Raw genomic sequence first — 24,715 nt, 5'->3', positions numbered from 1 at the left:
CAACTGGTAAAACTAAATCTGTTCTTCGTTGCGTACCGCCTACTCAGAGGCACACTCTGCCTAACAGACAGAGCCATGTCCAACACATAGCTGTTGAACATGCTCCATCTACAGGTAACATTGAGTCGCCCTACACATTCCAGGGATATGAACCTCATCACAATGATGAATACAACATGCTGGTGGGATAGAGTACCATCCCAGACACTTGCCTTACTGTGGAACAGAGTCCCAATGTACATCAGACAGAATCCCTCGCTGACGCTCTTCAACTGGAACCTTGATGAGTGGATGGGAAACAGACAATTCATGCCAGGTGCCAGGCATCACATCAGCAGTCCCACTAGAAAGGGACTTAGGGTACTAACTATTAGAACTAGGCCTTGGGAGACTACCCAATGGTGTGGTGAAAGCTGCACAACTTGTGTAGGCTGATATATGCCTTCGTGGAGATAGTCTACTACATACCTATGAACCTATGTGACTGGTACATGTCTACAGATAGTAGATGTGTACTTCATTATACAGTCATGTTGTACAGCAGGCACATGGACCACATACACTGTAATGCTTACAGATACTGGTGGCTGTTATGTACAGTGGGAGAGATGTGCACCTCATGTCTTTCGTGCCATTGGGATGTGTGCTGGGTGGGACAGTCCTGGATGGCTCCCTGTCATGGTCACCCTCTTACACACATCTCTGCCCATCCATCTTTGGCTTATTATACTGTGTTCCCCCCTACATATATATATATATATATATATATATATATATATATATATATATATATATATATATATACACATACATATATATATATACATTACGTACATAGGTAGGTAATAGGCTATCTGCCTGAAGGCATATATTAGCATGGCCAGAGTGTGCAGCTATCACAGGCCTCTGTGTAGTAGAGCTGATGATGTGATCCATGGTGCGACAGTTCAGTTTCACATACACTCATCAAGGCTCCTCTGGAAGAGTGTCAGTGAGAGACTCGGCTTAATGTCGGTTGGGAGCCTGTTCCAAAGCAAGGGAAGTCTGTGAGTTTGTAATGTATCCCTCCAACATGTTCTATTTAATGTTGTGATGATGATATCCCTAGAGCATGTGGTACAGTGAGCTTGGGTTTACTTCAGATAGCGCATGTGCATCAGTTCTGCATTGGACATGGACCTGTCTGTTGGGCAGAGATCTCCTGAGTAGACAGTATGCAACAGAGTACAGATTGAGTTAAATTCAGTCTTGTTGCATGGGGCAACAGTTTGAGGCCAGTAATCCTCTTGTTGAGGTACTTCAGTGGTCTTTCCAGTTGCTGAAGGTGCCTAGGCAGATTCATCGCAAGTGTGTTGTGGTACTCTCTGATGGTTCTGATGACTGATGAGTAGAGGGAACCTCCTTTGACCTACATGCAAAGACCTTGGCAGTTTGTGGGAACACATCGCATGATTTTCTAAGATGACTATCCACATGTGTCCATAGATCCCTTATTATCACCTCCATATTTAGGATGTTGGCACCTATGTGGTATTTGTATGACTGTAGCTCGAGGCCATAATTGTGACACCACATCTGTCTGACGGAAACCCTTTTTAAGGATGTCTCTGTTGTCCCAAACATCGATTATGACAACTTTTTTGCAGTCATCCACAAACGCTGCTAAACATAGCCCTTGTGTGTTTGACTGTATTTCTGAAGAGTATACACCAGACAGGAGGGGTCCCAGGACTGAGCCATGGGGGACAGCAGTTGTTACCAGCTTGAACAGGAGACCACAATTCTTACCTTGTGGGATCTATCTGTGCCCCAGTTGGCATTCCATCAAATGACATACATATTTATGCACAGGTTGTTGATTTTGTGGACACGTGTCTGGGATGTTGGAAAAGGGCTTTTCAAGGTCTATGTGGGACGTGTGTAGCTCATTTCATTGATGTATGTCCTGGTTGACTGCCTTGAAAACAGTCTAGCAGGTTTGGGAACCATGATCTGCCCCTGACCAAACCAAAATGGGTAGGGTTGGGTGTTTGTAGGCTCCCAATAGCTCTGTTTAGGAATTCCATCATGATGGACTCCATGGCCTTGCAGATCAGGCTTAAACAGGCTTATAAAACAATAGTTCCCATGGTCTGTTGTGCACCAACACTTGTGGAGTGTGCCAAACGTTGCTGTAACCCATTCAACAGTTTCATATCCTGTACAGAGGGTGAGTCTCAACAGACTGTTCAGGTGCAGGGTCTGTTTGTTTTGGAGTTCACATACGACAAAGCTAGGGAAACCATGTCATCCCATAGAAGCCATGTTTTTGGGTTTGGAAAGAGCTGTTTAACCATTGTAGATGTGATTTCTGGGTTTTCACAATCTTCAGGTATGATAATGGGCCCTTTTGTCATTGAGAGGGGGGTAAATATGTATGAACCTGTCTGACAAGATGTTGGCAATGTCAGTCATGTACATGTATTCATTTACAGTTTGCACTGACTCAGAACATATACGAGTTTACACTGATATTTATGACATAGCGAAAGAAAGCTTCATGGTTCTCTATGGACTCTTTGACAATATTTTTGCCAGAACATGGATTGGATAATGTTAGGAGTGCTCATTGTTTATTGATGATACTGATCGGAGATTTATTGATCATTCTTAAAATTTTCACCTTCTTTGAACAACTTAAGTACTTGTAGTACATAGTTTGATTATGACAGGAGTCCAATATATTATATGGGTCTGTTTTCATATAACTGTGTGCGCAAGGCAGGATTGGTGAATAGTGACAAGTTTCTGGGGTAAGAACTGCAACTGCCAGATATGTGTGGCCCACTGCTGTACTCAGACATGGCCTAAGTGTGTGAGCACACCCAGTATGACCTTGCGGTATGCTGCTGACTGAAATTTGCTAAATTTGTTTAAGTGTGTGAGCATGCCCAGTATGGACATACATACTATATGTGTGTGAAAAATCAAGTTGGGTTTTACATCAGGGCTCACCTGTGTGTTGTACATCGACAGGAAGCATGCTGTGCCTCCAGGGCTTCCATGAGTCACTTTGCATAGACTTAACATTTCTACATACAGGGGGGACAGCTATTATTTGTACATTTCTACCCGGGGGGCACACCTGATTGTTACTGTGGGTGTACATAGGATGAGGGGTTCACCTGACACTTATACACATTTGCTAGGCCAGCACTGCTATGTCAGGTACTCCATTTCAGTCTGTACTGTTGTCTATTGTACTGGCTTGAGGCATACTACTGTACTACACATCTTAGCTTCCAATTTCACGTATATTAGTTTGTGACTTCATAGCCTACCCAACCCACATCACACTGCCTGGCCTGCTGTTATCTGTCTGCATAGGCCTGGGGGGAAGTTACACATATGCCTCTTCAGAGGGCATGATACAGCATTTGTTTGTGTTTGCGTTAGTCTACAATTGTCCTGCTGTGTCTGTGCCAGTGAAATGCTGTCATGGCTTAGTGGTTCAGTACTGTGACTATAGTGCACAGTATCCTGAGTTCGAGCCCTGTCACTGCTTTTTATTTTCCTGCTGGGCAGACCAGACTGCTTAAGGAATAGTAAAGCAGGTGTGAGTTGTTTACCTGACTTTGCTCAACTTTGCCCAACGTTGCGCTAGTTAGCACGGTGCGCAGCTTCACGCAATTGTGTTTAAATATGCTAAATAGTGGTAAAATGTGCTTAGCACTGCTTTATATTGCTTAAAATAGGGCAATCATGCCTCAGGTGGTGCTGCAGGGCTGCCTATGTCGGATGCACATAGTACACTCCCTATACATGTTTGAAAACAGGTAGTGTCAAGTTAAGTATCCCTTTTATTGTATGTGCGAGTCAAAGAAAGGTGTCATTTCCAGGGTTCCTACGGAGTCAGTGTATGTGCTATGTGTTGTCTCTTTGCCAAGGCATACTGGGCACGCCTCCTTCTGCCTACTGGGGCAGGCTCAGGTTGTTCCTCCTCCGAGTCACACTGTGCCTGTGCAGGCCTTGGCAATGGTGGGGGGCTGTTTGGCCCTGTTCCTGCTGCAGCTGTTTTCGCAGGATCATATTGTGTAGCATGGCACATACCATGACAATTTGGGTACATGTAGTTGGCGAGTAATGCAAGGCTCCTCCAGATGTGTCCAGGCACCGGAACCGTGACTTGAGCATCCCAAACACACCCTCAATAATGTTTCTTGTTTGTGCGTGTGCCTCATTATGGAGTTCTTGTTCGGGTGTGTGCGCATTTCTGATGGGTGTCATCAGCCACGGCTCCAGTGTGTATCCAGCATCCCGCACTAGGTGACCGTCAGGGATGTCTCCATTGGTAAATCTCTGGTACAGCTGCATCAGATGCCAGATGTGGGAATCCTGATAGCTTCCACGGCAGCCAGCACACACATTCATTATTATGCCCTGGGCATTGCATACGACCTGGCAGTTGATGGAGGGGAAGCCCTTGCGGTTGATGTAGACTCTACCCCACTCACCGGGTGGTGCTTTAATGTGTATGCAGTCTATTGCACCCACTACCTCAGGGCATTCTGCTATTTGGTGGAAAAGATGCATATTGCTGGCCAATGCCTCACAGGAATTGGGGAAATATACGTGGTCGCTGACATGGCATCCAGGAACTGGTGCAGTACCCTGGATGCTGATGCCTGTGAAACCCCCATCATATCACCAGTTGGTCTCTGGAAGGTACCTGTAGCTAGCATTCGTAGGCCAACACATAGCTTGGTATCCACTGGGATGGGTTCCCCTCTGCTGGTTCTGTGTGTGAGGCGTGGCCGGCACGGCTCAACAATTTGCTGCAGGAGGTCTCTGTCCACTCTATAGCGCTCCACTATCTCCAGTTCATGTAGCCCCTGGTAGGTTACCCTGGGTCTGCACATTCTTCTCCGTCTCCTCACTGTGGTTGGCTCAGCAGCATTCACAACATCACCTCCCTCAGCATCTTGCACATGTTGGTTTATGATAGCAACAGCAGCCCCTAACATTTTGTCTGACATAAGCTTTTTAAGTTTTCACTCTTTGTATACTGCAGTGTTGCAGAGGTCTTGGGGAAAAAACAGGGTAGACTGCTGTTTGCAGAGTTTAAAGTGTTGGTCTGGGCTGGGCTAGTCTACTGCCTGTGTAATTGGCGGATTATGATATATTTCACCTGGCAGCTCTGCTAGTTCTCCTTGCTTAACTTCCTACTACTTCTTTTCCTTCATTTTCCCTTTCTGTTTCCGCCCAGGGCAACGCCGCTCAAACAAGTGCAAACACGCGCACACGCTGTGTGCACGTTTGCAAGAAATTTCAGATATATCCACGGCGTACACCTTTGGTTTCTTGTTTTCAGCTAGGACAACTGTAGACACGCCTCTTGCAATCCTAAGCAACTCAGGGCAAACACAAGCCACTATGCTCCAATAAGCTTACAGTCTTTCAGACATACCCCCTCATGATGTCACCTATCTTCTACTCTACTATTCCCCTACTCCTAAACTTACACTCTAGGGACATGGCTCACATGCCGGGGAAAATTGGGATTCATTATCCTTATCCTCATTTGCATAGGATTGCCTACTAATGCTTGGTTAACATCTCTCACACTGAGCTCCCCCCCCCCCCCCCCTTAGCAACCACTACTCAGTGGCCATGTTGTTTTCAGCCTGCCATTCACCTGCATGGCAGAACAAGCTTTTTAGTGAAAATGTCCATTTTTGTCTATTTTTCAATTTTTTTCATTTTATTTAAAGCACCACACGTTTGTGCGGTGCTGCGCTACTCTTAAACATCGGAGATCGGGGGAAAAACAAAAATGGATTTTAAGGATTTACAACATTTGCAAAAGCCAATGGCCTTATATTTGGCCATTGGCATGCTTCCTCAACTAGATGCATCCTTTATTTGGAGCTGTCATAGCTCCGTTTAGCTATTTGCAGAACGGTACTCCATTACCAACGGAGTACATTTCTGCAAATAACACTACTCTTACACGGACAGGTTAGTGTTTTCAGAATCGCAAATTTACCTCATTTGCATAGCTTTCAGCAGCAAATGAGGTAATTTGCATACCATAACACTGTCCGTGCAAGAGTAGCTTTAGAAACTCTCATGCATGCCCCTGCTGGCTGTTGCTGGATCGCTCAGCAGACATATTGGCTGTCTGCCGTCTTACACTAATCTTAGACTCCGTGCAAGCCTTCGTAAATCCGGCCCAATAACATGCATCTTAGCATGGACAACCTTAACTTCAGGTTTACTAGGGCCTGTGATAGCAGTTGTTTGACACAAATATTCCTATTAGGAGAGGTAAACTTCATTATTTGAACATGTACATACTTATGTGTGTTTGCATTAAGTGAATAGGTTATGGAGGTGTTCTGGGAGTGTGTTTGGCTTTTTGTTTGAGGGCTTGATTAAAATAAAAAGTCATGTAAAATGTGGCATAAGTTCCAATGTTGATAAGAAAAAACTGTATAAAGGATTAACCAACCAAAAAGTAATTGATACATGTATCACAAAGCTGGAATTAGTCATTCTTTTAAAAAAAGATGATTATATATATATATATATATATATATATATAAACAGATAGGAATAATAACTTCTCATCATAATGGCAACACTTTCCATATTATTTTGGAATGTCAATGGTCTCATAGGTATAGACAAAAAGGAAAAATATACTTAACTATATTAAGAAATACACACTACAAATAGCAATGCTACGAGACGCACTTAGAAACATAAAGAAAGGATTTTAGGATGGATATTCTGCAGAATATCAGGGACAAAGGAAAGCAGCAGTGCATACATTAATTGCAAAAGGAGTTCCAGTAGTGATAGAAGAGGGGGAAATGATAATAATGGGAGATTTATAGTAGTAAGGGAGTACTGCCAAGGGATGAGGATTACACTGCCATGCATTTATATTCCTCCTAAAACTGCTATTTTGAAGCTTAAAACATTTTTGGGAGAAATAATCAGCTTTAAGCAGGGAATATTACTTATAGGTACAGACTGGAATTTGCAACAAAGAAGATGAATCTGGAGGGCCTAGAAGGGAAAATATAACAAAAGAGGGAAGTTTTCTGAAGAAATGTATGAGCAAATTTGGTATGAAAGACGAATTCAGTACCATGAACTCAAAGAATTTACATATTACTCCCTAAAGTACAACAACTGGGCTAGACTTAATAGAAATTGTATTTCACAATAACATGCCAGTTAATCCACACCCAACAACTATTATGCACCAATAATTAAGATGATAAGGCAGGATAATGAAGTAAAGATAAGAGACTGGTGCTTCCCCACCTACTCATTATAAAGAGAGGAATTTACGGAATGGGTAGTGGAAATTATGTGGGAGTTATTAGGAAAGACACAAAGTGCTGCAAAAATTATAGTTAGTGAGTGGGATAAAATGAAAGTGGAGTTTAAAAATAGGGTATAATAAAAGAAAAAGAGATCTGGTTAAATAATAAAAATTATTTAGAGGGACTGACAAAGGATAAAATATTGTACAATAAGGGGAATCTCACAGAACAAAAGGAGGCACAACTGTAGAGTGCTGAAGAGAAAATAAGAGTACCTGGAAAATATGCATGATATTAGAAAAAAATTCCATTTAAGCAACTGTTCTTTGATAATAACTCCAGAACACAAAAACTTTTGGCGCAACAACTTGGGCAACAGAAAGTAGAAAGGGATGCCGCCAAACTTAGGGAGTCTATACCAAGAGAAATAACCAGAGATCTTATAAAGGTATTAGAGATATTTTTGGAAACTTTATGAAAATTTACATAAAGCAGAGATGTGGTGAAATCAAGAAAAAGCACAAATTAAAATATTTAAGGAAGACTTAAACATGCCAATGTTAGAGACAGACGAAGCTTGACAAGTAACAGTTAAGATAGGAGGTGAGGAGATACAAATGGTGATAAATATGTATAACCAATCTACAGGAATGTCTCCAGGAACAGATGGTATTTTGGTGGAAGTTTGGAAGTTAGGTGGGAAGAAAGTGATAAAGATTTGGAAAGTTTTGTTTAACCATACTGTAAAAGAAGGGAAAGTCACCAACATCCTGGAAATAGCTGTGGTAGCTGTAATACCTAAACATGGTAAATGCATATCTCATCCAGCTTCATATAGGCCGATTTTAATTCTAAACCACGATGATAAATTGTTTAAGTCAATAATGGCTAAAAGAATCGGAGAGGTGATACCAAAATTGACAGATATGGACTAGGTACTTTTGTGGAGAGAAGCAAACATGTCTCAACATTAACAGAAGAATGATGATCCAGAAGGAAGCAAAGTATAAGGAAATGCCACTATTATTGGTGGGTCTTGATGCAGAGAAAGCATTTGGTAGTGTAAGCTGTGAATTTATGAGTAGGTCAATAGAAGCATTTGTATTTTCTGATGCAATGATAAGGTTAATTAGAAATATATAGGAGGGACTGGAGGCAAATTCAAAGTGGTAGGGTTCCTCTCTGCTAAGTTGTGTCTGAACAACTGAACCAGGCAAGAGTGTCCACTTTCCCCTTTGTTATCTTGCAGGATATTTAGAACCATTGAAAAAGAAAGTAACGGACTCCAAAACCCAAGGGCATAATTGGTATTGCATTTAAGAAAAGATGGCTTCATTTGCATATGATATTATTTTGTACTTGACAGAACCAAAGAAGTATATCACAGTGCTGTGGAACATTCTGAGATGGTTCCATTTTATTGTGGGGGATATAAAATTATTGAAGATAAAACAAAGGCTATAGCTATAAACCATATACCCACACATGAATTGGTCCAGCAAAACCCCTATGGAGATAAGATAAAAAAAGAAAGTTACGTACTTAACATAACGTTCCATCTGAGTAGTTCTGCTTCATTTGTCTTCAACCTGTGGGATACCGGATCCATATCAGATCCAAGCCAGCAATCTTATTAGCATCTGCTCCGAGCTCCAAGCTCCTCCCCTTACCCATAATACACCTCAAATACCTTCCAACCCCCAGATCAGGTTTGCTGACTCTGAAACTGATAACCCGACCTGAAAAAATACTTGTGACCTATAACTGCAGCCCGTAGGCTGTTCATATGACAAGGTCTGGGGAAAGGAGGGAGGCACGGTTGAAGACAAATGAAGTAAAACTACTCAGATGGAACGTTATGGTGAGTACATAACTTCTTTATCTGAAGTAGTTTACTTCATTTGGTCTTCAACCTGTGGGACAGAGTCCCCAGCTACTAAACTCCTGTGTGGCCCTCATGGAAGGATATTACGGAGCACCACGGAATCAAAGGATGCTCTCCTTCTGGAAGTCAAATCCAATTTGTAATGAGAAATAAATGTATGAAATGAGGACCAAGTAGCTGCAGAACAAATATCATCCAAAGAGACTCTAGACCAAAAGGCCGCAGAAGTAGCCATGGACCTAGTAAACTGAGCTTTCATTTGGCCCAGAGGAGACATGCCTCTGTTCTTATAGACCTGAAAGATGCATGAAGAAATCCATCTAGCAATAGTTACCTTGGAGATAGGTTTACCCAAAAAGGGTTTATAGAAGGATACAAACAATTGATCGGATTTACGGAAATGTTTTGTCCTGTGTAAATAGAATCGTAACTGTCTATGAACATCTAGCAGGTGGAGTTTGTATTTAATCTTGTTAGCAAAATTAGGAAAGAAAACTGGTAAATTGATGGTTTGATATTAACTGGTGATGCCACCTTGGGAAGAAAAGATGGATTGGTCCGAGGGGAAACCCTATCTTTGTGGAAAATCACATAAGGAACTTTGATGGACAAGGCCTGCAGTTCTGAAACCCATTTTGCAGAGGTAATAGCCACCAGAAATACTGTTTTCCAAGATAAGAATTTTAGATCTGTGGTTGCAGCGGGTTCAAAAGGCAGAGCGACCAGAGCTTCAAGAACCATAGTAAGGTCTCATGAGGGAACAGGATCCTTGATGGGGGGGGGGGGCGTAACAGAAAAGTCCCTTTGATAAAGGCTTTACACAGCCTGGAGGAGGCTAGAGAGGCAGAATTCTCACCCACATGAAAATGAGAAATGGTAGCCAACTGAACTTTGACTGTAGAAGAACTAGCTCCGTGTTGAAAAATAGCTAGAAAATCAAGATGGCAGAAACAGGATCTGTGAAGGGGGTCTAAACTCCTTTGAGAGCCCCAAAAGGAAAAAAAAACGTTTCCATTTACTGCGATAAACCTTCCTGGTAGAAGACTTATGAGCAGCCACCAAAATAGATCTAACTGAAGAGGATAATCCAAGAGTCCAAGCAATCATGGGAACTGGAGCAGCCAAGCTGTGAGCTTCAAACTGTCCAGGTTCAGATGAGGAACCGCCGATGGGTGTGAAATCAGATCCTGAATGGGATCCAAGATCCAAGTTAGAGCCGGAAGGGGAGGCCAAAGGAAGGGAAAACATACCTGGCGAGGCCAAAACGGGGAGATGAGGATCACTTTGCTCCCCGGTCAACGAGCTTTCTGTAGAAACCTCGGAATAAGAAATACTGGAGGGTAAGCATACAGAAGACTGGGAGGCCAAGCATGGACTAGAGCATCTCTGGGGGACTCCCCCAGCAGGGAGTTCAGAGCGAAAAACTCTCTGCACTTCGCGTTGGAAGGAGATGCAAAGAGATTGCAGCAAGGCTGACCCCACTCCAGGAAGATCTGCTCCGCTACTGAAAGATTCAGAGACCACTCGTAAGGCAACAGAATAGTCCGACTTAACTTGTCCGCTAGAATGTTGGACCGTCCCGATATGTGCGCTGCAATGAGAAAACTACCGGTGGAGATTGCCCATTCCCGCACTCTCATGGCCTCGTGACAAAGGGGTTAAGACCTGGTCCCTCCCTGTTTGTTGATGTACCAAAGCACTGGCATGTTGTCTGACTGAACTGCAATGGTTCCCAGAGGAAGAAAGGCATGAAGGGCCTGCAACGCTAAAAGGACCGTCCTCATCTCTAGAATGTTTAAGTGCAAACTGGTCTCTACAGGGAACCACAAACCTTGGACTATCCTGCCCAATCATTGCCCCCCCCACCCAAGTTGGGAGGCATCCGTGGTCACTGTGGCTTGGGCAGGAGCTGGAACAAAGGGTTGTCCCGCCAAAATGTCCGGAGAACACATCCACCATATGAGGGACGACCGACGGACTCGACTGAGTTGTACTGGATATGACAGTGGAAGTTCCAACAGGGACCATTGTACAGCTAGTGTCCACTGTAGAATTTTCATATGTAACCGGGCACATGGGAGAAGCATTATGGTTGCCGCCATTGAACCTAAGGCCCTCAACAGTGATTCCGCCGTTGGAAGATGAGAATGGTAGATTAGAGAGACATGCATCCTTAAGGTTTGTACCCTCTCCAAGGTCAGGAAGATTTTGCACTGTAATGTATCTATCCTTGCCCCAATGTAGTCTATGAATGGACAGGATCTAGGAGTAATTTGGATGCATTGATTGTGATCCCGAAATGCAGGGCAAGGATTAAGAAATAATCCTTGGTTTGAGAGAGTAGACACCTTGGAGGTCTAACGAGCACATCCAGTCGCTCTCTTGAGTTACGGCATGATGGACTGTAGTGTGACCATCTGGAACTTTTCTTTGGCAACTGACAGGTTCAGGGTCGATAGGTCCAGAATGGGCCTTAGGTCCCCCGTTTTCTTTGCCACCAAAAAGAACCTGGAGTAGAAGCCCGATCTGGACTGATCTGGGGGGACGGTTTTGATGACTCATTTTTCTAGCAGCCTGGAAATTTCCTGTGCTGCTGCCTCCCTTTGCGTGGGTGGTATGTCTGGGAGGTGTTTGGGAGATTTGGGAGGACCCACAAAGGAGATAGAGTATCCTCTGGATATGATCTGAAGCACCCAGCGGTCTGATGTTATGGACTCCCATGCCGCCAGGTACAAGGACAATTGTCCCCGACTGCCTCCAGAGTAGTGCAGTCAGGCCACCCCTCAGGGTTGCTGTCCGGGTCTGTCCGAGAAAGGTTCTTGAGACCCAAAATTCCACAGACCCCCTCTGCCTCTGAGCTGGCATCCATTCTCTCCCCCTCTGCCTCTGGGGGAAGAAGAAGAGCCCAGAGTGTCCCGGGAATACTGTGACTTCCGGAACCACATCTTTTTTGCCCTCTCTGATTCCGGGAAAAGGACCTTTGAGGGTTCAAGAAGCGGATCCCGACAGCAGACGGTGTCTTCCCGTCCTTCTCACTCTGGACTAAAGTCTCTTTGATGGTTTTACCAAAGAGATTTGATCCATGATAAGTGGCATTGGCAAAGGACGCCTTGAAAGGTTTCGAGAACTGACATAGTCTGAGCCAGGCATTGTGCCTCATGGACATGCCAGACCCAGCCACCCTAGCCACTCCTTCAGTAGCATGAGAAAGGAGTCGTATGGATGTGTTGGAGACTGCTTTTAAAGTGGCCATCCTCACGGAGGACGGGTCCCTGTCCTCCTGCGACATGGACTTAGGGGGAGAATCTGCCAGCTCCTTGTCCAGGTCGCATTGGAGTCTCGTGACGTGGGCCAGGTAGGTCAGCACCCTAATAGAAAAGGTAGCTTTAGAGTAAACCCGCTTCCCTAACCAGTCCATTATCAGCGACTCTTGGTCAGGAGGATGAACTGAGGAACTCTCCTGGGCTAGTTCCTTCTTTGTGGCGGCTGCTACCACTATAGCATCTACGAGGAAACCCTTGTTCCAAGCTGGCATATCTGAAGGTGGACTCAAAATCTTGTCAGGCCTCTTGGGAACTGGTTCCACGGTGTCCGGCTCCTTCCATGCCCGTGAGGTGACCAAGTCCACCAAGGGATCTGCGGGAGGGGACACCCAGGATGTAGATAGGCCCATGCCGGAAGCCTCCAGGAACATGGACTCGTAAGAAGAAGGTTTGGGGACAGACCAACCTCTCCGTTGGCGAAGGATTTCCACGAGGTCTCCAAAGGAGACATTCTTGGGAGGTGACCTGAGGGAACCTTCCCCATCATCCAGTGCGTATCCTTGGTGAGGGACTCGGAGGAGTCCAAGTGCCTCCTCTTACATGTATGCTTGCGAGGCACATCTCAGGGTGGGGCTGTCTGGGGGGGACTCACAGGCCAGTTGTTCCTCAGGGGGAACCATCTGGGGCTCCTCGAGCATGGGCTGTCCTTCTGGTAAAATGATGGGAATCAAAGGAAGAGCAGAGGGGGTCAGGGCGGAGTCTGAGGGGATAGTCAGGGGTCTCAATCCAGCAGCGAGAACCATACCACGAATGCCAAGGGAGAACGAACTTCCTGTGAAACCAATAAGAAAGCCAGTCTCCATGGGTCTGAGAGAATCTGAGCCAGGCCCGAAGTGGACGGAGCTCCGAAGGAGGGAACTTGGCCCGACAAAGGCGGAGCCAATGAAAAAAGTCCCACTCCCTCGGATCCAACACCCAAGCTCCAGCTCCAACAATGGCTCGGATCCGAGCTGGTTGGATCAGGCATGGTCCAGGCAGCCATCGGCATCAAGGAAGCAGGTACAGTCAGCGCCGATCCCCTGACTAAAGCCATCATCAGATCAGAGTACTCCGAACCTGGTGGACGGATTGGAGAAGGAGAAATCGGATGAAAAAAAGGAAGCGAGCTCCCCCCCTCCTGAGGGATAGGGGGCTGGCAAGACCGCCATCTGGATCAGAGTACGAATGAACCTCCTCATCATTTTATCCATGTCGACTTCTGATAAGGACCAAGTGGACCTCGACGAGGCCATGGACTCCAACCTTGCGGGTGGGGGCACCGAGGCCCTAGATGTAGAGCATGTCTCCTCCGGCTCTGGAGAAAACCTTGGAGATCAGAGCCAAGGGGAGTCACAGATCCTATGGGTCTTAACAGGTGAAGGAAGGTCCAGCGACCTCTTGCGTTTCTCTGTTCTAGATTTTGGCTCTCTCTACTTTTCTATGCCCCTTTTTCGTTCCACTTCCGCAGGCTTTGAAATGGGAGGTTGAGTCCCAGCCTGGGAGGGAGGAGAAGCAAGGGCAAGAGAAGAAGGAGAGTTGGCCACAGCAGCCACTGTGACTGAAGCCACGGACGAGGCAACTGCCTCCAAAGTGGGAAGAAGGCCTTTCAGGGCCAACTTAGCCTTCCTGTCCTTGATTGCACGTGGGTTAAAACCTGCGCATAGAGCAGTCTGTACTAAGGTGGGCCCTGCCCAAGCACATTACAGAAAGAGTGTGGCCATCTGCTGGGGGCAACTTATGGCCACACTCAGTGCACCTTTTAAACACCGGCTTATCCGCCATTATACAAGAGGGAAAACAAGAAGAAAAAATATTATTTTCCCAATGAAAAAAAAAACACTCACCACACACACACACAGAACACACTGAGGGGGAGCAAATACACACACCAACTACGCTAGACTAACCTAAACAACACTAAAGTTTGTTCACACAATGCAACAAGCGAGGGGAGGAGAAAGGGGAACCTACACTATCACTATCCTGAAGTTAGTAGAGAAAAAAGGCTTTCTAAAAGCTTTAATACCCACTTACTACTCGGAGCTCTGGAGATCATGATGAGTCAGCTAGCCGCGGCAAAAATTTGGGGGTTGGAAGGCAGTGGAAGTGTGTTATGGGTAAGGGGAGGAGCTTGGAGCAGATGCTAGTAAAATTGCCGGCTCGGATCAGATACGGATCCGGTATCCCACAGGTTGAAGACCAAATGAAGTAAACTACTTCAGATCAAAGTACTTAGCAGCATGGATTGAAAATGATTCTGTTAAGACAGCAAATGTTATGTGAGAAGAGACAACACAAAAGATAATACCAAAACAAAGAAACTGAAAGCTCTTGCTTATAGATATGGATAATCAAGATACAAGCAGTAAAAATGTTTTACTCCCTTTAGATTTATACACAGGCCAGGCATATTTTTATCAACCAGAGCAGAAGGTGTGAACAGCAATTACTAAAGAGCTGAAGGATTTTATTTGGGGGGGGGGGGGCAAGAGTCAAGTGGGACAAGTTGATCATCCTAACAGAACAAAGAGGTTTAGGATTACCTGATATGAAGGGATATTTTAAAGCTATCCAATTAAGACTCTTGTATACAACCCAACCAGAAAGCTACAATTCAAAGCGGCAAGGAATGATAAAGCAGAGGGATAATTCAAGAAATAAAGAATGGGATTTTGGATGCAAATCCTTAAGAAGAATAACAGTCTTACAGAATATTATATTCATAAAGTAGCAGAAAGTATACTAAAAACTAAGTCAACATGGGAACGGAGAAAGGAAACTCTGCTGACAGGGATAAATGCAATTTGGGTACATATAATAGACAAGAGGGGGCTGGAATTTACTGGAGGAAGCTGGCAGAAGAACCAAGGTATTGGGAACAAGTAATTACAGACGGAAAGTTAATAAAACGGGAAGAGGCCAAGAAGACATTTGGACTGCAGACTACTGAGTGCCTTCCCTATCAGGGACTGATATCAGAATATAGAAAAAGAGAATGGGATAGGGGAATTCTAAATGAAAGACCTGCACTGGTTGAGTTTTTAAATGAACCTAGGAGTATACCGAAGAGGAGGGCATCATTTTCTAGCATCCCGGTACTTGCTTCTTCCTTCTCAAAATGTCAACTGATAGCAATTACTTGCTAGTCTGTAACCCAAATGGGAACAATCACATTTATTACTAGCTCTGAAAAAAACAAAAAACAAATAAATGCCATGCTAGTCTATTCACAGAAACACAAAGACAATACCTTTGTTGGACCAACAAAGGTTTTACAATTGCTCAAGATTTCAGAATACTAGAAGTCCTTTTTTAGGAGTTAAGTTACTGATGTTAGATGCACCATTAAAATATCAACTTGTGCATGGAAAGAAAAGCACATCATTTCTTTCTTATTTACCAAAACAAGACAAATGACAAATTCCAGTGTAGAAAGAAAGTGTGCAGATACTTACAATGACAACTACAACTCAAAGACAGATACAAGTGTGTGTGTGTGTGTGTGTGTGTGTGTGTGTGTGTGTGTGTGTGTGTGTGTGTGTGTGTATCTGTAATTTTAGAAGGTCAGATTATGGCCTGTCATAAAAGTAAAAAAATGTTCCTGCATGCTACGTTAGAGTCCGTGTTCAGTTAACAGACTACATTAGCTCAAGAAGCTACTCTGACACTTAATGGAAAAATAAATCACAATAAAAAAGTCAAGTAGAATTAAGTTAAATTCAGAGAAGGAAAAGAAATAGAAGTTATGTCCTTACCATAATGTTCCATGTGGAGTGTTCATCTCGCCTTTGTTCTTACACATGGGTTCGGAGCCGATCCTCGGCTCCGTGCCGGCCTCTTGCAAGCTCTGCATCGAGAAGAAGCTCGAGACAATCTAATACCCACAATCCCCCTCTGCCTTTACCTCAGATCTAGTTTGCAAGCAAACCAAGCTCCAGAGAGAGCACATTCATACTTACATCACATATGCCCAGAAATAAGAATCTATACATAACAATATATATAGAAAGACAAATAGACATATATATATATATATATATATATATATATATATATGCCAACTATGTACACAATATTTGCAGCAGCAGCAGCAGGATGTTCCTGGCCAGGCATCAAAAGAACGTTCTTCTTAGGGCGGGAGGGTGGGAATGTAAGAACAAAGGCGAGATGAACACTCCACATGGAATGTTATGGTAAGGACATAACTTCTATATGTGATAGTGTTCAATCTCGCCGTTTGTTCTTACACATGGGTAGCGTCCCTAGCTCCTTGTTCCTGAGGAACTCACGGAAGGACGTTCTTGAGCACAGTGGAACCAAAGGTTGCCCTGTCCCTAGAAGCCTTGTCTACCTTATAATGAGAAATGAATGTATGTGGCTTAGACCAAGTAGCAGCCGCTGAAATAGCGTCCAGTGGTAGGCGGGCTGCATGAGCCAAAGATGTAGACACTGACCTTGTGGAATGTCCTTTGGGTTTGTGCAAAAGGGTTTGATTTGAAGAATCGTAGACATAGATTATACAATCCGTTAACCACTTAGAAAGAGTTCTTTTGGTAACTGCTAGTCCTTTCCTGCTATCAGCAAAAGCCACAAAGAGTTGATCAGTTTTTCTGTGATCTTTTGTTCTATCCAAGTAAAATCTTAGTTGTCTGTGAACATCTAATTTGTGTAACATATACTCCATTTTGTTGGAGTGATTTTTGAAGAAAGTGGGTAATTCAATGGACTGATTAATATTGTTAATAGAACACACTTTAGGGAGGAAGGATGAATTGGTTCGAAGAGAAACTCTGTCAGAGTGAAAGATCAAATAAGGGTGCTTGATGGAGAGAGCCTGAAGTTCAGATACTACCTAGCGGAAGTAATGGCTACCAAAAGAGAGTCTTCCAGGACAAAAATTTTAATGGGCAAGAAGAGGCAGGTTCAAAGGGGGGCAACATTAATTTAGATAACAACAAGTTTAGACTCCAAGGTGACATAGGAGATCTGACTGGTGGTCTAATATGAAAAAACCCTTTTAAAAAGGCTTTACAAAGTCTGTGAGCCATAACAGGAGCTCCACATTCTTCCACATGGAAATTTGAAATGGCAGCCAATTGAACTCTTAATGTAGCAGGAGAAGCACCCTGATGGAATAAGTCCGTTAAAAACTCTAATATTTTATTCAAAGGAGCTATAAAAGGATCCACTTGGTGTGTATTAAGCCCAGAATACAAATCGCTTCCATTTACTAGAATATGTTTTAGTAGTGGAAGCTTTATGAGAAGCCACCAATATATCCTGGACTGCTGGTGACAAAAGATCAGACCTGGCTAAGTTGGGAATTGGAGCAGCCAAGCTGCTAGATGGAGGGACAGGAGCGCGGGATGGGGAGCCCCTGACGAGTGAGTCAATAGATCTGGCTCTGGGTCCAGAATCCAGGGTCCCCGAATGCAGTGTATCTTCAGGAAGGGAAACCAAATTTGACGAGGCCAGAATGGGGCAATGAGGATTATTGTCCTGTGTAGGTTTCTGGCTTTCTGGATAAACTTTGGTATCAGAGGAAATGGAGGAAATGCGTACAGGAGTCCCGGGGACCAATCGTGAACCAGTGCGTCCCTGGGGACTTCCCCTGGAGGGGGTAATAGGGCAAAGTAGCTCCTGCATTTGGCGTTCATTGGAGACGCAAACATATCGCAGGAAGGCTGGCCCCACGTGCAAAAAATCCTTTTCGCTACTGACTGTTTTAGGGACCACTCGTGCGGTAACAGAATTGCTCTGCTCAGCCTGTCGGCTATGACGTTGGATGACCCCGGGATGTGCGTTGCTATTAGAAAGCGACCCGTGGACTCCGCCCACTGCCAGATTCTCATGGCCTCTCTGCATAGCTGATAGGATTTGGTTCCCCCTTGCTTGTTTATGTACCAGACTACAGACATGTTGTCCGTCTGAACTGCAATAGTTCCCAGAGGAAGAAGGGGAGCAAAGTGTTGCAACGCTAGAAACACTGCCCTCAACTCTAGAACATTGATGTGCAGATTGTACTCCAAATTGGTCCATTCGCCTTGGACTGTCTGTCCCTGAAAGATGCCCCCCCACCCTATCAGGGAAGCGTCCGTGGTCACCGTAACTGTGGGCGTGGGTAGCACAAATGGTCTCCCCTTGGCAAGGTTGCACGTTTGAAGCCACCAGTTTAGATCTGTTTTGCATGTCTTCATTATAAGAATCTCGTGTGTTAGAGGTAGTTGTTGAAACGACCATTGTGCAAACAGTAGCCATTGTAGGACTCTCATGTGCAGCCTTCCCAAGGGTATTGCAATAAGGGAGGCTGACATGAGTCCCAACACCTTCAGTACCAGTTTTGCAGGAGATTTCCTTGACAAGAGTAGAAGACGTATATGAGTCTGAAGTGATAGTATCCTTTCTGGGGGAAGTCTTAGAATTAACTGACGTGTGTTTAATTCTGCTCCTATGAACAAGATATTTTGTGATGGCTGAAGTAAGGATTGTCCGAAGTTTACGGAAATCCCTAGGTGAACACACAGTTGAAGAGTAAAGTCTCTGGCCTGTAATAGTTGACACTGGGTGGTGGCAGAAAGGAGCCAGTCGTCCAGATACGGAAACACCTGGAATCCTTGGCGTCTCAAGTGAGACGCTACCACTGCCATGCATTTGGTGAAGACCCTGGGGGCTGAGGTCAGACCAAAGGGCAGGGCTCGAAATTGAAAGTGACTGGCCCCCAGCCGGAAGCGCAAATGATCTCTGGATGCCCTGGCCATTTTGATGTGGTAGTATGCATCTTCTAGATCTATTGAGCACATCCAGTCGTCCTTCTGTAAGAATGGAAGGATCGATTGAAGCGTGACCATTTGGAACTTTTCTTTCCTGACGAAGGTATTGAGGTAGCTTAGGTCCAGAATGGGCCTCCAGTCCCCTGTTTTCTTTGGAACTAAAAAGAACCTTGAGTAAGTCCCGAATCCTTGCTGGTCCGCTGGGACTGGTTGGATGACTCTTTTTTCTAGCAGCTTTGAAATTTCTATGGCTGCTGGCTCTCGCAGATGGGGCGGTACATCTGGGAGTCTTTTCTTTGGGATGGGATGAGATAGAAAGGGTATGTTGTAACCTCTGGTAACCACGCTTTTTACCCACTTGTCTGTAGTTATATTTTGCCAGGCCTGAGGGTATAAAGCTAAGCGACCCCCGACTGCCTCCAGAGCAGGACAGTCGGGCCTCCTCTCAGGAGTGCTGGAAAGGTTTACCAGGGAGTGTCTCCCTGTCACCTTGATGTTGCGGACCCCCTCTGCCGCCAGGGCGGCGTCTTCCACCTCTACCCCCTCCTCTGCCTCTAGAGGGGGCATCTCCCTGTGTGCCTGGAAAAGATCCTTGGGGTTTCGCAACCACATTTCTCCACCACGTTGCCCTTTGGGGTACGGTCTGGTTGGGGTGGAAAAACGGACTCCGACAGCAGACAGAGTCTTTCCCTCCTGTTCACACCGGGTAAGGGTCTCCTTTACTTTGGGGCCAAAGAGAGTGGCACCGTCAAATGGGGCGTTAGTAAAGGAAGACTTGAAGGCTTCCGCAAAGGAACATAAGCGCATCCAGGATTGTCTGCGAAGAGCAATCGCTGAAGCTGCTGCCCTACTCGAACCTTCGGCTGCGTAGGAAATCAGCCTCATGGACGAGTTAACAATAGATGTAAGGGTATTAAGTTGCGCTGTCACTTTCTCTGAGACAGCTGCATCTGTAGTACCCTGGAGGGTATCTCCCAACTCTTTGACTAGATCCCTCTGTAGACGTGTAAAATGGGTCAAATAGTTCAGGGATCGCATGGAAAAAGCCGCTGAACTAAAAATGCGCTTCCCGTATCTATCCATCGTCCTAGAATCTTTATTAGGAGGATGGACAGATGAAGAAGACTCCGACATCTCCTTTTTCGTGGCCGCTGCCACCACCATAGCGTCCACTGGAACTCCTTTTGTTAAGTAGGACTTGTCCTGAGGTGCCGTGATGTATTTATTAGGTTTCCTTGGGACCGGTTCCACTGTGTCAGGAGCCTCCCACGCCCTTCGAGCAATTAGTTCCATTAGTTCGTCGAAGGGCGGAGTGACCCAGGAGGAAGAAGGGCGAGCACCAAATGCCTTCAGCAAAACTGACTCATCCTCAGAAGGGGGAAGGGACTGCCAGTCACCTCTCTGTTTCAGGATCTCCAATATGTCCGAAAAAGAGACATCTTCTGAAGGTGACTTAGGGACCCTTCTGACTCATCTAAGTCAGTATCAGATGTCAAGGATTCTTGTGGAGAATCCAAGTGTCTCCTCTTACACAATCTTTTCCTAGGGACTTCTTCGTGGGGAGCATCCGAAGAAGCCTCGGAGGAAGAGGGGCACCCTCCAGGGGTGGCTGAGACACTGGTGCCCGACACTTGGATGTGGCCGTGGGTGCAGAGGAGGATAACGGCCCTTTATGGGGAGGAGAGGTTGCTTCCACTGATGTGGTTGTCTGGGTAGACAACACCTTCCTCATCAGGTCGAACGCCCCCGGGTCCCGCATCGAAGAATCTCCCGGTTCCGAGGAAATGGGAAGAATCCCGACACAGGCACCGAAGGCATCGACCCGAGGCGGAGCCGAATCGATCCGCGCCGAGGCCCGAGGGAGAGTCGGAACGAACGTCGGTTCGACTCTCGGCCCGGAACCAAGGACAGACCGTCGGCTCCGAGACTCGGTATCGGGTCCGGAGTCGAGGTGAGAGGAACAGACCGAGAAAGGGCGGTTCTGGTCCCGAGGGCTCCACAATCAGTAGATCAGCCTCTTCCAGCTCCAAAGACTGAACCGGTCTCGGAGGAGGAATGGATGGAGACACCGGGAGGCCTTCAAGTTTCGACACCAACTGGGTGGAAACCGAAATAAGTTTGGACAGGGCGAATGCTCCAATAACTTCTGCACCACGCGATCCACATCGATATCAGAGAGTTTGGAAGAAGAACGGGTCGAAGGAACCGAAGACGGAGCCGACCTCAATAAGGTCGAAGGAGGGAGCTCCATCACCGGTTCCAAGACTCGAGGCTCAGGAACCGATACCAGTTGAACACTCGGCCCCGAAGTCTGTGGAACTGGTGATCTAACCTTTGCTGAAGAGCTCGGAGCCGATGACTTGGGCTCCGACGTCTTCGATTCCTTAGAGGACTTTGATGCCTGGTCAGAAGCATCCAGAGCCTCCTGAAAAGAAGGTTTCAATAAACCTCTGTCCATTAGTTTCCTGCGCCTATCTGTCATAACCCTCCCACTAAAAGAGTGACAGATGGAACAGTCCTCTTGCAAGTGGAGAGGGCCAAGGCAGTAGACGCAGGAACTATGGTTGTCAGTCACTGACATTTTCTGGCCACACTGACAACGCTTAAAACCTGACTTTACCTTATCAGACATTATAGAAGTAAAAGACAAGTCCAGTAATGCAGTCAAATCCGAGATAAAATTGTCAAATCCGAGAAAAAATTGTCAAATCCGTTATAAAAGTCAAATCCTATTAAATTTAAGAAGGGTTGTAGGCCCCGAAAAATTCTAACCGATAAAACAGCTTAACGGTACCGAGAATTTAACCAGTCAACAACACAATCACACAGAATATCACTGAAATATCAAATAGAATTAGAAAATCCAATAAAATATAACAAATAAAGTTATATCTTAGCTTTAGATGCTCGAGCTAGCTCCCAGCGATGCGAACGCAGCAGCGGCAAACTAGATCTGAGGTAAAGGCAGAGGGGGATTGTGGGTATTAGATTGTCTCGAGCTTCTTCTCGATGCAGAGCTTGCAAGAGGCCGGCACGGAGCCGAGGATCGGCTCCGAACCCATGTGTAAGAACAAACGGCGAGATTGAACACTATCACATGTTCTAGTTTAGAATTTATTAGTATGTTTAAGCAAACATTCTTTAAGAGATAGATGTTTTGGTTAACACAGAATGTGAATTTGTGGTAATGTCCGGACCACTGGGAGTTTAGGGCTGGTATAATGGTTATAGCTTCATAGGAGATTACTTGGCTAAAAGCTCAAGAGTCTTTACAAGCCTAGCCAGTTTTACCCAGATACTACCTAATGTTTTGTCCCTAGGAGAAAGAGCACAAGGGTCAGCAAGTGGGGCTTTGACTATTTTTACAGACTGCATCTCTCCCTGAAGGAAGTGGGTGCCCCCCCAGCAGTGAATTTGCAAATTCCCAACCATTGGTCCAGACTGAGCTTGAAGATGGTCAGGGTAGGGGCTCTGCTTCACATGAATAAAAAGCCTATTCTAGAAGTGCGGCAATTTCTGGGACACATCTTTCTCTCCAGCATGATGAGATCAAATTTAGATCTTTGGAGTGGGTAATGCTTGTGCAGATAGTTTTGTGAATATATAACATTTCCATCAGGAGACTGCCCTGTTGGTCAGGTACAGATCACCACTCAGTAATCTGCAGGTAACTGAATATATGGTTACAGGGCTTTTAATTGGTTCACATATGACATGTTGGTTATATCCTGCATTTTCCGGTGAAGAACCTCTGAGGATGTTCCAACTGCTGCAAGCTCCTGGCAAGGTACATGCCAAAGTGCATATTGTACTCTATTATTGGTCTGATAAGGGCTGAGTACAGTGGTCCTATGACATCCTTACATCTGAATGCCATGCTCTTATTTATAAGCTGAGCCACATAGTATTTCCTCACCACTGTGGACACATGGTGGCCAAATTTCAGATTACTATCTGTCTCAGTACCCAGATCTCTCCCCACTTGGTCCACTCTTGGGGTGGTTGCTATCAATATTGTAATTTGCAGAGATATTTAATTTCCCAAAGGGTATTATTATGCAGTTCTTTGGATTTGGTTTGAAGCAATTGCTCTGATACCAATCACTAGTATGCATCAGACCTTTCCGTAGAATATCAACATTGTTTAGGGAGTCACTGCCTGCCCACAACTTGCAGTCATCAGTAAACCTGGTCAGCCAAAGGCCATCTACATTTGCTTTGACATCTGAAAAGCATATCCCAAAGAGAAAGGGGCCCAGCAATGACCTTTGCTGGTACTCCACTGGTGACTGGCCTCTTGCTGGATGTGAATTCTCCCACTCTAACAACATGTCTCCTATCCATGAGCCATTTGTCTATCCATCTGAAGACATAGAGGTTTATGCCCAATTTTGTGAGTTCATCTATAATACTTGAGTGTGGTACTGTGTCAAATATCTTGGTTAGGTCAAGGTAGGCAGTATGTGCACTGTCTTACCCTCATCCATGGCCTTGGTGACCTTCTCAAAGAAGTCCACTAGACTGAGCATGAAAGACGTGCCCTTGACAAAGCCAAACTGTCTGGAGATTTCTTATGTTAATCAGGTCCATGATTATAATTCCATAACCTTTCATATGAGGCTAGCCTGACTTATGGGTCAGTAGTTTCCTAGGTCAGATGATGGTTCCCCCTTGTGCAGAGGGATGACTGTTGCTGTCCTCCACTTGACTGGATCAAGCCTGTCTGGAGACTGTGGTTAAATAGAGATCTGAGTGGGTCTGTTAGGTCATGTTTCAAGCTATTTAAAAGGCACCCTGGGTTTCCGTCAGGGCTCATTGATGCTGTGTTTCTAGCTTTAGAGAGCACAGTGATGACCTGCTCTTTTGTGATAACAGGCAAAGGAACAGTAAGGGCTATTTCAAGGGGAGTGACTGAAGGTGATGTGGGGGTGAAATATGAGCTGAATGTATCGGCCAGAAGTTTTGCTGTTTATTTTGGCTGAGTATAGGTAGCACAGTCTACAGCAAACTCAGCATACTGTTGAGAGTTTCCCTTAAGATTTTGGACATAACTAAAAAAATCACTTGTTGTTATCCTTTGCTTGGGAGGCTATTTTAGTCTTGTATTTAGCTTTTGAAGAACTGACTAGTCTCCTGATTTGCCTGTTGAGACTAATGAGGATTCATAGCTCTGTTGTGCACCCTCCCACTTACTTTTAGACAGGAATTTCTTCCTTCTGTTGCATAGTCTATTTATGCTAGGAGTTCACCAGGGTAGCTTGTTTTTCTGGCTAGACCTGGGTTTAGTTCAGTCAAGTACTACGGTTTCTATGCAAGTGGTTGTACTGGGAATTCTTGTATACTTCTGCATAGGCCTCCATTTTTTTGGTGTTGGAGGAGCATTACAGTTACCTATGCTATCACTTAATAGAAGGTAATTTGCCTTGGAAAAATTCTTTAGGG

At 45.1% G+C, this 24,715-nt stretch overlaps 1 protein-coding gene across 4 annotated transcripts in view; it reads right to left on the bottom strand.

Moving 5' to 3' along the window:
- SRD5A1 (steroid 5 alpha-reductase 1) overlaps positions 1 to 24,715 on the bottom strand; it is a 294,710-nt gene that overhangs the window by 88,913 nt on the left and 181,082 nt on the right. The gene's annotated exons all lie outside the window — the stretch shown is intronic.

This window comes from Protopterus annectens, chromosome 3.part0 (assembly GCF_019279795.1).
Source record: "Protopterus annectens isolate FY-2018-M chromosome 3.part0, PAN1.0, whole genome shotgun sequence".
Classification (NCBI taxonomy): domain Eukaryota; kingdom Metazoa; phylum Chordata; order Ceratodontiformes; family Protopteridae; genus Protopterus; species Protopterus annectens.
This window is presented reverse-complemented; position numbering and strand designations above follow the sequence as displayed.